Source organism: Coturnix japonica, chromosome 13 (genome assembly GCF_001577835.2).
Source record: "Coturnix japonica isolate 7356 chromosome 13, Coturnix japonica 2.1, whole genome shotgun sequence".
NCBI classification, from domain to species: Eukaryota; Metazoa; Chordata; class Aves; order Galliformes; family Phasianidae; genus Coturnix; species Coturnix japonica.
Window position 1 is genome coordinate 3,664,734 of NC_029528.1, and position 12,821 is coordinate 3,677,554.

At 46.3% G+C, this 12,821-nt stretch overlaps 1 protein-coding gene across 1 annotated transcript in view; it reads right to left on the minus strand.

The window, feature by feature from the left end:
* KLHL3 (kelch like family member 3) overlaps positions 1–12,821 on the minus strand; it is a 107,218-nt gene that overhangs the window by 68,164 nt on the left and 26,233 nt on the right. Inside the window, exons 4-5 of the mRNA XM_032447490.1 lie at positions 4,615–5,029; positions 4,188–4,267 (exon numbers count right to left, since the gene is read on the minus strand). The gene's annotated coding sequence lies outside the window, so the exon portion shown is untranslated. The remainder of the gene's footprint in view (positions 1–4,187; positions 4,268–4,614; positions 5,030–12,821) is intronic.

Here is a 12,821-nt window from a genome sequence, read left to right on the forward strand (position 1 = left end):
TGGATTGAAACAAGAAAGGAAATCCCAGAGCAGCCTCCTACTGTCTTTTGTCTCTCTGGAACCAACTAGAACAGTCTCTCCCATTCTTCTGAAATTCTCCTCAACAAACTTACTTAGCTGCCATCCCCTTCAATTGAAAGGGATTCTGCAGGAATTTAACAGCACCCTGCAGCCCTCACCCCCTTCCTACTGCCTCTTTGACGTGCACTCCTTCTCCTTGGGATTCATTTAAACCACCACCAAATACCCCCAACTGGAGTCAGACCTCATGTCTGTAATGCAGGAAGCCCCCAAACGAGGCATGTGAGGCTTTAACCATACTTCCCAGTGCTTCTCTTTCTTTTCTTAAAGGTAAAACGTCACTTAAAACTTTGCCCGTGTTTAGGTGTGCATTCAAGACCATGAGATATTACATTTAATTGTCTGTCTGTGCTACAGCTGAAGTATCTGGGGCTGAGTGGGGACACAGGACTGGCAGCTTCTAATTAAAGGCCATGCTGAGACCCTTAAAAAAACAGCCACGGAATTAGTATTGAATCCAAAAGGAAAATCTGAGTTGACTGAAAGGTCATCAAACATAGGGAGATAATTACTGCTTGATGTTCCAGGAAACCCAGGCTCTGACACTAAATTAAAAGAAGAAAAAATAAAAAGCAGCACTGGAAGCCTTTGATGAACGATAACAAAAAGATTCTTTCTTTCCTATTCCCATCATGCAAACAGACCAAGCATGGAGATACTGAGGGCTTTATACCAGAAAACACCAACGATCACATAAGCCCAAGCACCCTGCTGAACTTCAAGCCTTTTTTCCACTGACATAGAAGACAAATCAAATATTTCAAAGGGAAAAGCCTTTTTTTGTTGTTGTTGTTCATATCATTTACTTTGCTGACTAATTCATTTCGAGTTGATTAGCTTTTTTTCTCATGAAGATTTGGCTCCTGGCCTCACTCCGAAATGGAAATACACGATCTGCTAAGGTTGTAGAGGTGCTCAGGTTCTGACAGGAGGCTCATTGGGGCTGCTGGTGTTTAAAACAAAAAAGCAAATAAACAAACAAAACAGAAAAAAACCACTTTCCGTACATTTCTGCACAGAGGGGATCTGCAGCAGCTGTGCAAAAAGCACTGGGAAATTGCAGCAGCAAGTTAGGAACAAAAGAGGTTGTGAACAGAGAAATATTATGAGCAGTCGATATAATTAAGAGTTACAGTACCTTTAGTGCTGAGAAATAACAGCTACTTGTACCGGTGGAAAAGATGAAAAAACACTCAATCTGCTCGTTTAAGAAGGCTTTAAAAACAAGTGGGATCACAGAAATGATGAGGATGGGAAGGGACCCCTCGAGATCATCTCTTCTAACCCCCTGTGCTCAGTGCACAATCATAAATTTGCCTAATTAAAACTTCAAAAGAAGAAGCCAAGGAGCTGCAATCCCTCCAACACTGAAAGGAAAAGAATAATTTTCTGTTTGTTGAGTTTCTCTTATCACATGTTTGATCTGCCCTCGGTTACTGGGGAGTCTGGGAAAAACATCAGCTGCCACCACTGCTGGAAATAGGGAGAACTCCTGTGCCTGTGTCCTGCAGTTGGCACTGACACCCAAGAGAAAGCTCAAAGGCACTTGCATCAAAGTGTCTCAAGTGCCAAAAGCATGAGGAGAACAGAGAGCGGCAGGTGGCAGGGCTGGAACAAACCAAACTTAAGAGACTTGGAAGAAGATCAGACCCCCAACTTCCACGCCCAGACTCTAGGTGGCACTTCAAGAAGTGAAGACCCACTTCACTGCCCAGACTATAGATGTGTTCTCTTTCCAGCTGGATAAGCAGCATCAAAGCATGTGCAGATCCAGGCACACATGCTTGTCAGAAAAGAAGGAGAAAAAGCAGCATGGTTAGAAATTGGTCTCTGGAACTGGGAAAGGAAGAAGAGCCCAGTGTGGGACCTGCATCATTTGGAAGGACGGGCAGGGATTGCCTGAAGAGTGCACGGCACAGCACTGTCTGGACTACCAGCAAAAGAGATCCACGGTGCAGGCAGCAGACATCTTGGTAGGATCAAAGCCTTATTTTAAAATCTGACCATTCCAATTCCAGCGTTTGAAGCCAGAAACAGCGCAGGCATAGCAGGAGCACCATATGGGGAGCACACTCCTCTCCAAGATGGGGCGAGGGAGCAGGGTCAGGCTTTGTGCACCACGCGTGGGATCTCATTTCAATGTCGAGCGTTTATCCAGGCTTTGGCTTTTAGAGTAAACACGGGGCTAATCTGATTGTGCTAAAGGTGGCACGCAAGTAATACCTGCCTCGAGGAGCAGCTCAATTGCTTTAAAGGTAAAACAAAGTCAGTGTAAAAGGTTGACACATATTCCTTCAGATGAGATTTGACAACCATCCTCCTGGCATTATTAAATATAAAACATAGATGCCAGTAAATTTCAGAATCTCTGGATTCTCATCATCCAAACAAGCTCTCCTGGTCTTTTTTTTTTTTTTCCTATATCTCTACCATGCACTGTAGCATCAGCCTTCAAATCCACTACAGTTCAGTTGATGCAGCTGGTAGGAAACTCATGTGCACTGATATACAGACTCTCATTAGGTCTGTCTAGTGACAACAGGCACAACATCTGGAAACACATCTGGACACCACTGCTCCTGCAGGCTGAGCCCCAGGACAGGTAGCATCTGCTTACTGGAAACCTGCACTGATGTGCCTATTCTGCTCCTAAGCTGCAGATGGCTTTGAATGAGCCTTGCATGGAACAGGAACACAAAGAATGTGGCCCCCATTTCCAGCCCTTCCAGCAGTCCCTGGCTGATATTTACAGCAGTTTCCACATCGCCTCCAGGCTCTGCACCACAGCTGCAGGATTTATTGCTTATCTACCTTTTCTCTCATCCTTGGTTGCACTAAGTCCTCTCCCTGGCCCTCTCCATCAGCACAACGTGCCTCTTCACGGCCCAAAGGTATGTCCCACACAATGGACAGCCAGCAAAGCTGGTGAAAAACCCACTGCTGGCAACTCTTCCATATCCTGTTCCCCATGTACCAGTGTCAGCTGCAGTCAGCACTACAAATAAAACATCAGCTTACCTGAACACATTAACTTCTAGATAAATTGCTGAATTTCATAGGCTTCTGAGGATTTTTGGTAGGCTGATTATACGTCTCAAAGCAGACGGTTTGGGCTATATAAAAACCATCCTCTTTACTGTTCAGCATAAAGATTAATCTACTACCTGGTTTTAACTTCTCAGCAGCCACCCTCCTGCAAAAGTAAATGCTTTCCAGTCCTGGTCAAAAAGCCTTGAAAGGTTTAAATATTCACAGGAACAATGATAAAGGTGCAGAGAACATCTCATTTGTATAGCAACAAATTGCCTCAAATCTCCACAGCTGTAGGTAAGACACAGATCTCACCTAAGTTGCACTCACCAGAGCACTGAATACACCATAAAGCACTTGGCTTGTAGGATCAAAGGCAGGAAACGTGTCATCATCTGGAGCTATTACAAACAGAAAAAGGTTTTACCCAGCCTGAGATCCCCAAATACACAGGAAACAGATTAGTCCCATCTCAAATCTTGTTGCCCATTTCTAGCTGGAGCAGCACAGTCAGCCTTCAGAACCCTGCTGGCTCTACCAGGACCCTCAGTTTCGCTCTGCTTCCTTCTTTCCACCACTCCCTTAATGGGAAAGAGCAAAGATGAAGCTTCTCACAGTATTTAGCAAGAACATAGACATGATGCAATGGCCCAGAACCAGGACTTTACAACTTATAATTTAGGTTTACTAATCAGGACAATGCAAATTACAGTTTTGATTGGGGAGGCAAAGGAGGGTGGGGGAGAATTAGGGACTTTCAGCAGCTATAGCCTCTAGGTCAAACAAGGTGTTTCCATTCACTTGAGTCATTTTTTAATTAAAAAATTAACAACAGCTACAAAGCAAGGGAAATCAATGGATAAACTTTGTCTCCATTGGGAAATCCATGTGATTTTACCAGTGAAAGTAGCAGGCTACCAAACAGCTGAGGTTTTACTGGGCTCATCCTTTGCCTCCCTGGGGTTTTTGTCTTGGTAGAATTGGAGATTTTGCTTATATGTCTGTGCTCATCATTGGCAATGCACAGATCTTTTCTGGGAAGCCTCAGACTTGTCACACACATACTGTAAACCCACCTGTACCTGCACAAATCCAATGACCCCGGACCATGATGAGTTTACTCTTCATGCACAGCCACCCACTTTCCAGAGAGCACCTGTGAGATACACAAGAACAGCCAGTGTCAGCTTGCAGTTTTGACAACAACCAACAGCTACACTTAGTAAAGAGAGGCTCAAGACTAGAGTGAAAAAGGTGTTGCATTCCCACCCCAAGTCTCTGATCTCAGGTCAGGGGGAGCTCATAGCCTGGACAGATCAAAACTAACTTGCACAGAAGGCACTCAGCCATTCACACACACATTATGAAGAACTTTAGTTTTTGATAGCCCATGATTCTGGCATGGTGAGGACTCCAGAAATTATAATTTGTGAGACACTGGGAAGGAATTAGTCCCAGGAGCAGCAATACCCCAGCACTAAGTAAAATGGAGACACAACCAACCTTAGACAGTTACAGGGATGCCAGGATCGCCTTCGTATCACTTTTGGAGCCAAATTCATGCCTGCTTTGCCTGATGTTCATTCCACATAAGTGCCAAATGACATTAACATGAAGGCTCCCTGAAATTCCATCTCACTAACATTTAACAACAAGCTATTGATTTGTGTCTGTCTTGTGTCAAGAGTTGTCAGCAAGCTGCTGTGAAGGACATGTGAGTAGAGCACGGCACTCCAGAAACATTCAGCAGCCACTGCAGCTCCCAGAGAGATCTGCACTTCAGTAATCCAGACGATTCCACTTTCCCAAGCCAGACGGCCGACTGATCCCATAGTGTAGAGCAGGGCTGAACTAAAGTGCTTTGTCGTGCTTCATTACACAGTGTGCTTTCAGGTACAGCTGAACACCTTCACATCATCTGGAAACAGCAACAACAACAAAGGAAAAACAACAGAAATGCATTAGTCTGGATATTGTCCTTAGTTAGAGGCACAGCAATACATAGCTTAAAAATTCTTGATCCTTCTTAGGGAAATCACTGCAATATACAGATCTCCCTAGGAAGTGTTTTGCTCTTGAAACGTTGCAAAATTCTTTGAGAGTGTGAATTTATTAAAAAATCACTTCTTTTCTTGGTTTTGAAAAGAAGGAAGAAAAAATGACCTGAAGTCCTTCTACATCTCTCTCTTTAACTGTATTGACAGTTTGTCTTTATCTCCAGAGACCAGGGTTAAAGTTTCAGCTCAGTCACAAGTTCAGGGCTTGATGGAATTGCTTCAGTTCTTAATAATTATTTGTCCACATTGTAAAACTATTACCCCCCCAATCTGCCTCCATTAGCCTCCATTGTTTGGCCAAGGCAGCAGGCTGTATGGCTGACACCTGAAGCACATGCTGGGCTGGGCCGGTTGGGCAATGCAGGCACTGCCTGCACAGAGCTTCCAGCTCAGGAGTACTGTGTGCTTTGGGGGGAGAGAAAAAGATTAATTCCATACAAACTTTAAGAGGAGTGATGACCTTATTGACATATTTCCCAGCAGCTCCTGTGCACAAACTATTCTTGGCCCTGGAGAAAATCAAGGTCATATCATGCTTAGATTGTATCTAATTAATTTTTCATGCTAAAAATGTTTTCCAAGTCAGATGGCTGATATGTGGTTATTTAGAAAGCAGAATGAGTGGACAAGAAAAAAAACAAAGCCCTCAACTTTGTTCACTGAACAACCTTCTACCTATGGCCTTGCTCACCAAATTGTGTTTGGTACTTTTGAACAGTGAAGGAACTACAGAGAAGAATTAATCTTTAGGATTTTAATATATCTATTTCTGTGGCCTTTGGAGTTATCTTTTACTATTCAAGCCAAAACTCTCCAGGGTAAAACCCCAACGCACAAAATGCTGACCTCTGTGTTACCTTCTGCTAGGTAGGAGAATAGCAAAAGATAATGAAAGACCTTTGAGTCACTTTCATCATCATCATCATCTATGAGGGGCCATGGAGGAAGATGCACAGGGAAACCTGGAGCCCAGCTCTGCATGGCTGTCACCTTCACGTCACAGTTTGCTAACAGGTAAAAGTCGACCATATCCTGCCTGGACAGCTCAGCACGGACAGGGTGTGCTGCAGAACCAACAGAGCAGCAATCAGAGTATATTTGCCTGTGCTGGTGCAAAGAGGGGCAAAGCACCTGCACCCCCCTCCCCATTCCCCACCCAGGTGCAGCTCAGGCTTGTGCAAGTGCTGCAAAGGCATTCCTGCCCTGCTCCTGCCAGGCAGCATTTGCCAGAATGTCACAGGAAAAGGAAAGTAAGTGCTTCTTAATTATAGCCCTTCTCTTGTTTGACTCAGGGGTTTTATTAAAAGGGAAAAAGTACAGAGGGGCAGCTAATCAGCTGCTCCTAACAAACGAAGGTCTGGAGATAGATTTTTCAAGTGATTAGTGGTACAAACACGAATTTCACTACTCAAAACCCATGCATTTGCATCCAACAACTACCTTCCTCAGACAAGAAAGGATCAGAGAGGGACAGCTGACAGCCAATAAAGCCTCAAATGCCACTGGCTGTATTACCAGAGTACACAGACTTAAAAAAAAACATATTTTGCAGCTCTGCTTCCGTAATCCAAATAGCTCTGCAGGTTCCATGCGAGGATTTAATTAGAAGCAAAAGCCCTCGGTGTACCTTTGTGCATACAACTCTTGCATGACAAAATATCACTTGCTGGCCAAAATGCCACTCAGCAGCATCTCAGCACTGCCACTCCCATGCTCAAGTTAGAAGCTCTAATGACAGCAAACAGCTGCCAGCGAGCTGAAATAGGGAGTGGAGCAGCTCAGAGACAGATGATACAGCCTGAGGGGTGCTGTCATAAGCCTGGTGGCAGCAGACAGCTTAGAGGCAGGCCATGCTTCTTCCCTACCTGCCCCTACCCGGAGGTGATGTGTGCTTGCAACTGGGATAGCAGCATCAGCAGGGAAAACTGAGCCACAGAAGCTGAGGTGAGAGAACCTGTCCTACAGAACACAAACTAGATTTAGCTTAAACCTCCACAAAGCACAGCATTAAAAAAACCACCACTCATTCACAACTCATTGCCTGATATTATGAAGGTGAAAGCTGTACAGCATTCACAAACGACTCCCATTTTGAGCAATAGGGAAACAACTGTTGCACCAGAGTGAAGTTGAACAGAGCAGTGTGAATCTCTGTATCTCCAGCAGCCACAGAGGGAGACGTGAGCTGATGTTCTTCCTTTCTTCACACTTGATTCCATGAGTTTCTGGTGGGTGTCAGCCTCTGTGCCTTCACCCTTTCCCAGCTCTCCAGTGCAGTATCTCTGAGCTGAGGGCACAGCAGTCACAGCACTGCTGCAGCACTGCTCCTGCCCTCCTGCTCTCATTACAGAGCACTGCAGACATTCACTGTGTAACCACAGCCTGCTGCTAATGGGGAGTTTGCCACCCATGAAATGCCAGGACTTATAATTAGTGCAGTCCTGCACTGTAACTGAACCTGCCATCAACAGTTAATTATAACTGCTGACCGTGGAAGCACGAATTAAAGCACCGTTCATACATCATACAGATCAACATGAACTATCCTCCACCTATAGTGAAACCAAGCACCAGCAACAGACCCTGGAGGCAGCATCCTCCTCTGCCCTGCTCTCCCCTGTGCTCATTTCCAGGTGCTGCTTCCTACCACCAGGCCCCATCTCCACGGCAGGTGCCCCATCACACCCCACCCGACAGGTCCCTCTTGGACAGACTCCATTTCTGCGACACACACATTGAGTTACAGCTTCCTGAACCCCAAATTACCCCAGACACTGGTGCACTGCATCCAATTGAGGATGCTTCTGCTTCTTACACGGCTACAAAACCACACAAGTACACCTGGCTACATATGGGACATGAGAGTAAAGGCTGACACCTGTGCTTACACAGGCTCACAGATAACCACCCCGCAGTTCCCAGCAGCATTAACTCACGCCCCGTGTGTGCACAGTGTGATCAAGATATGAGAAGGAATGCATTGCATAAATACACATTTGTCAACGGGAGCAGAACAGCTGAGACCAATTCTCATTTTGGCTTCTGCACTTAGATGTGCTTCGTAGATATCTCCCCTCGGCAAACAATTCGATCCATCTCAATTAAGCAACACAAGGTAATCTTCCTTTTGATCTAATTGCTCCCCTCCTGGCAGATAACACATGTTCAAAATGTTTTCAAAACGCACTCAAAAGATTTTTAAAATAGGAAGATTTTTAAAATTAGAACAAATCTGCTCCTAATGGGTTCAGAACTATGCCCTGGGAGTCTTGCAATGCATTGATTTTTGGTACTTGATTTAGAAAGATTTCCAAAGTACACCAGCAGGAATTCGAGCTGTTATTTCCCACTAAACTCTGATGGACGTGGGCACTCAGATCCCCCTGCAGACCATTCTGCAGCTACTCTCCTCCCCACATGCGCCCAGATGATGGATGGTGCTGGTGGAGCAGCCCACAGGAGCACAGCTCACAGCTCACCCAGCAGCACAGCTCCAGAGCAAAGCAGTGGGGAAGGTTGCAAATAACAGGCCAGAACAAGAGATACAGGGAAAGAAGGCAAGCAGAAATATGGATGCTGCCCACAGGACAATGCTCGGGAAGATGGAATGCCCAGCTGTTAGGCTCCATGTCCCAACAGCTTTGCTCACTGCTCACTCTGTCAGATCTGACCTGACAACTTAAAAGCTTTTCCCCACCAGCCAGAAGTTCCCACAAGGTAAAGTATGGATTTACATACAGACAAACCTGCCAAACATAAAGTAAAGCTCTGCTCAGAACTTCTGCATTCTCCTGTTACCAGAAGGCAGGTGGGGAAGCGCAGTCCAACATCAGCCCATTAATGAATGTGGTTTCTCCTCCCATCTCTTCAGTCTCCCTCTCCTTGCTAAACCTCCTCAGCAATGGATTTCATGCCCAAGCTCTGCCATGAAGCAATAGCAGTGCTGATACCTCCCTGGGGAAGAGCTGAGGAGCATTTAGCACAGGGCAGCCCAACACTCTGAGCAGCAGCTGGGACACTGCAGCGCCATGTATACATGTGTGTGTAAGGAGAGCAGCAGCAGGTCTCCTCCCCATACTCCCCCAGAGCTGAGACAGGCCGCCTGCTCTCGCACACATTAGCTACAGCTCATGCACCACATTCTGGAAAGCAAATGCACCAAACTGTCAGCGCTGCCATAGGAAATTATCACATGCCATCTTTGCAAGAGTTAGAGTAATTGTGCTTTCATGAGGCTTGGCTCTCCAAATTGCAGAGCTGCTGGCAATAATTAAGAGAAATGGCACACCAGCATTGTAAGGATTTAAGCTTCCATTAGCTGCTGAAAGAGGGTTTGATACAAGCAGTTGTTGCCTTCCTCAATAAACGATTCAAAGGGAATGATTACCCACACCAAGCCATGGAGCTGCACATTAGACTGCAGCACTTGTCCCTGCTCACCCACAGCTCTGCAACCACTCAGCAATGCAGAGGATGCTAAAGCAATCAGCACATCCAAACTCCTACTGCAGCAGGTGTGCACCAGGACCCCAAAAACTGCCTTAGAAATTCTACTTATCTGTACTTACATACTCAAAAACGAATAAGCCAGGACTTATATTCTTACTTCTCATGTCTGTGTTTTTATTAGTCTGCCCCCACCTGAAGATGTTGGAACTAAATGCACGTTTGCCAAGGACCTACCACACTGTGATACTATTAATACAATGCGTATATCAGTGTGGGCAATGCAACATAACACTGTATTAAATCCTTTAAGATCAGAGTCTTACCAAAGAAATGCAGGACAGAAAACGTGCCCTCCCAGAACAAGGATGGTATTCACAGCACACACTGCAACAAGGGGAACACTGTACATCACCAGCTTGGCCGGGACACACAAAAGTGCGTTTGTGGGCTACAGGGAGATATTGAGTACTTTTAAATAGAGAAAGCAACAATAATGTTAAGGACCCCCAGCAGTGGCTTTATCCTTACAGCTTCAATGCTCAGCATCACAGCTCCCGTTCGGTGAGAAGCAGGGTGCTGGTGCCACCTGCTGTCTGCTCCGTGCTGGGCAGATCAAATAATGCAGCAAACTCAGCTGCTTCCTACCCGAATCACCCACACTGCGCCTTCTCCGAGCCCTTCATACCGTCAGCTGAGCCCTGCCATAGGCCCTTGGGCTGCTGCCTGGCCACAGCCTGGGTCTCACAGCAGGTACGTGACAGCAGTGCACTGTCTCTACAGGTTTCAAAGTTAAGTGTCCTAACCCAGGTCTGGCAAGTATCCAGCAACGTCCACCACTCCTCAAATTACCTATAGATATGTGTGTACAGCTCTGATTGACACGGCTTTAAGTTAGAGTGGAAAACATATTATATAGGTCAAAATGTCAAGTTAAACTCAAGGGAACGGTACCAGAAGGCATAGCTCTAAGATCACCCACTAAGCAGATGCTTTAAGGCATCATACCATACATCATCTCCATTGCAACACCAAGTGAACTTTAATTGGAGGCTGGTCAGCCTGCCCACTAACACACACTGCCCCTGGGATTCAGCACCTCTGCTAAATTGCTTACAGAATTAATGCCTAAAGATGATTGAGGATGGCTGCCAGCAATGCCTCTTTTATTACAGAACACACATTTCCAAATTGCTCCTGCCCATTTGTAATCTTTTTCCACCACACTTACTCAACCCCCTTGAAAGCTCCAAACATGCACCAGCAGAATCTAGAGGATTTGCCTAATGGTGACATCACTGCAGAATTTACTCCAATACACTGTGATAAACAGCCAGGCTGGCTCTGTGACAACATCACACCCATGGGATGGTGGCTAACAGCAGAATCAAGGTCAAATGTATCCCATTGTCCAAACACAGCATCACTTCAGCAAAGCCAGAAGAGCCAAACCAGCCTAAACGTGGGTCTGGACCAGAACACAAACAAGGATGGAGGCAGCCAGAACGGTGACTGCAGCTCTCAGACAGGTTTGGTTAGGTTTAATCAGATTGGCAGAGCCTACCAGTGGGTCCAGTTTCAGACAGGTTGGACTAAGTTTACCCAGCAAAACTTGGCTGAATCTGTCAGTGCTCACTGGAAACCTGAGTGTGAGAACACAGAAGGAGGATGGGGAGAGCCCCAGCACAGGATCACCAGCCCTCCATGGGCAATGTGTGACACCTCCGTGCAACTTCAGCCTCCCTGAGTTCATCCCTATCTGCTCGCTGGTGTTTGCTTTTAACCTGCAATCCCGTTCATTGCACTTTGCTGAACAACACTGGGAACCAACGCACAAACATTCAGCAGGTGCAGCAGCCTGTCCTCATGGGGCTGGCTGCTCAGCATCCTCTCTCCCAGCATCTCCCCACAATCAGCCTTTGGCTGCCCAAAGTAAATCACACTCTGGGAAAGCCCAGCTGTGTCTGCCAGGCACTCCTTCCCAAAACTCACAGCATCACGAAGTTCCCATTTTCCTTGCAACATGAACACCTGCTTATGCTCAGCTATTGCAAGCACAATTGGGAAGATAGGCTGGATTTCCTCCAAGGCTGCAAGTTTCTGCCTGAACACTGAATCCACATATTGGCCGCAAGAATCAATTTAACTCAAACCATCAAACTCAGCCTAAGCACCAACCGGCTGGTGAAGAAACTGGTTTTCCACAGGGCAGCTCCATTCGCTGTGACACTGAGTGCTTGTTACCCACATTCCTCTGCTCAAAAATCCTCTCTGAGAAAAAGAATATCACTGTTCATCTGTCTCAGAATTTGATGTGGTGTCAGTGGAAATGTCATTTCAAAAGGTCCTGACAAAGCCCTTGAGGAAGAAGGGCCCCAGCATTTGCAGCTCTTGCAGCAGCTGCTTTTCCATTTTGAGCAGGGTTTAAGATGGCTGGAATAGCCCATCTCTTCCCACCAGCTCTGCTTTAGAGCCAGTGTCAAAAGTTCATTTGCTAATGACGCCATCGGGAGGCAAATAATAGTTTAAATTCCTTGGGCTAGATTGTCTAGCTGGGGGATCCGAGCAGATCCCATTGACTGGACCCCAAGGACTTAATCAGTGCAGAATCCCACACTGGACAGCTTACACTTCTTTTACACAACTGCAATGGACCAACATGGTACATACTAAAAACCGTGTGCTGACTACTGCATATAGCAAATCCTCCCCTCATCGTGGTAAAGAAATAACTGACTTGTATCCCTGCTCCTCCAACCTCACACCTCCCCCTGCCTTGGGGCTGAAGGCAGCAGAGCTGAAGGGCAGAGAGCACCCAAATCCCCTGGGTGCAGATGCCTGGGGGCAGCTTGCAGCAACTCCAAAAAATGGCACAGCCGTTAATAGCAGTACCAGGAGTGATGCTTTAGCATCTCACATAAAAGTGATTTATGCTTTTTTGCACAGCTTCCGAACTACAGGTTGGATGAAGCAGGCAGGTAACTGTAGAAATTAAGGAGCCTGCGCTTGCAGGAAGGCTGACTTGCAGTGTTTTCAGACTGGAAACACACAGAAGACCTCAGGGATCCCACAGGAGCAGCTAAGGCAGTGCAGCTTCAGTGGCTGGGCATGGCTTTGCCAAGCAGCTGGGTGATGCTGGGGGTGACAGAGCTGCAAAGGCTGACAATGCCAAGACTGCACCCAACACAGCTGTGAGAGGGCAGAAGA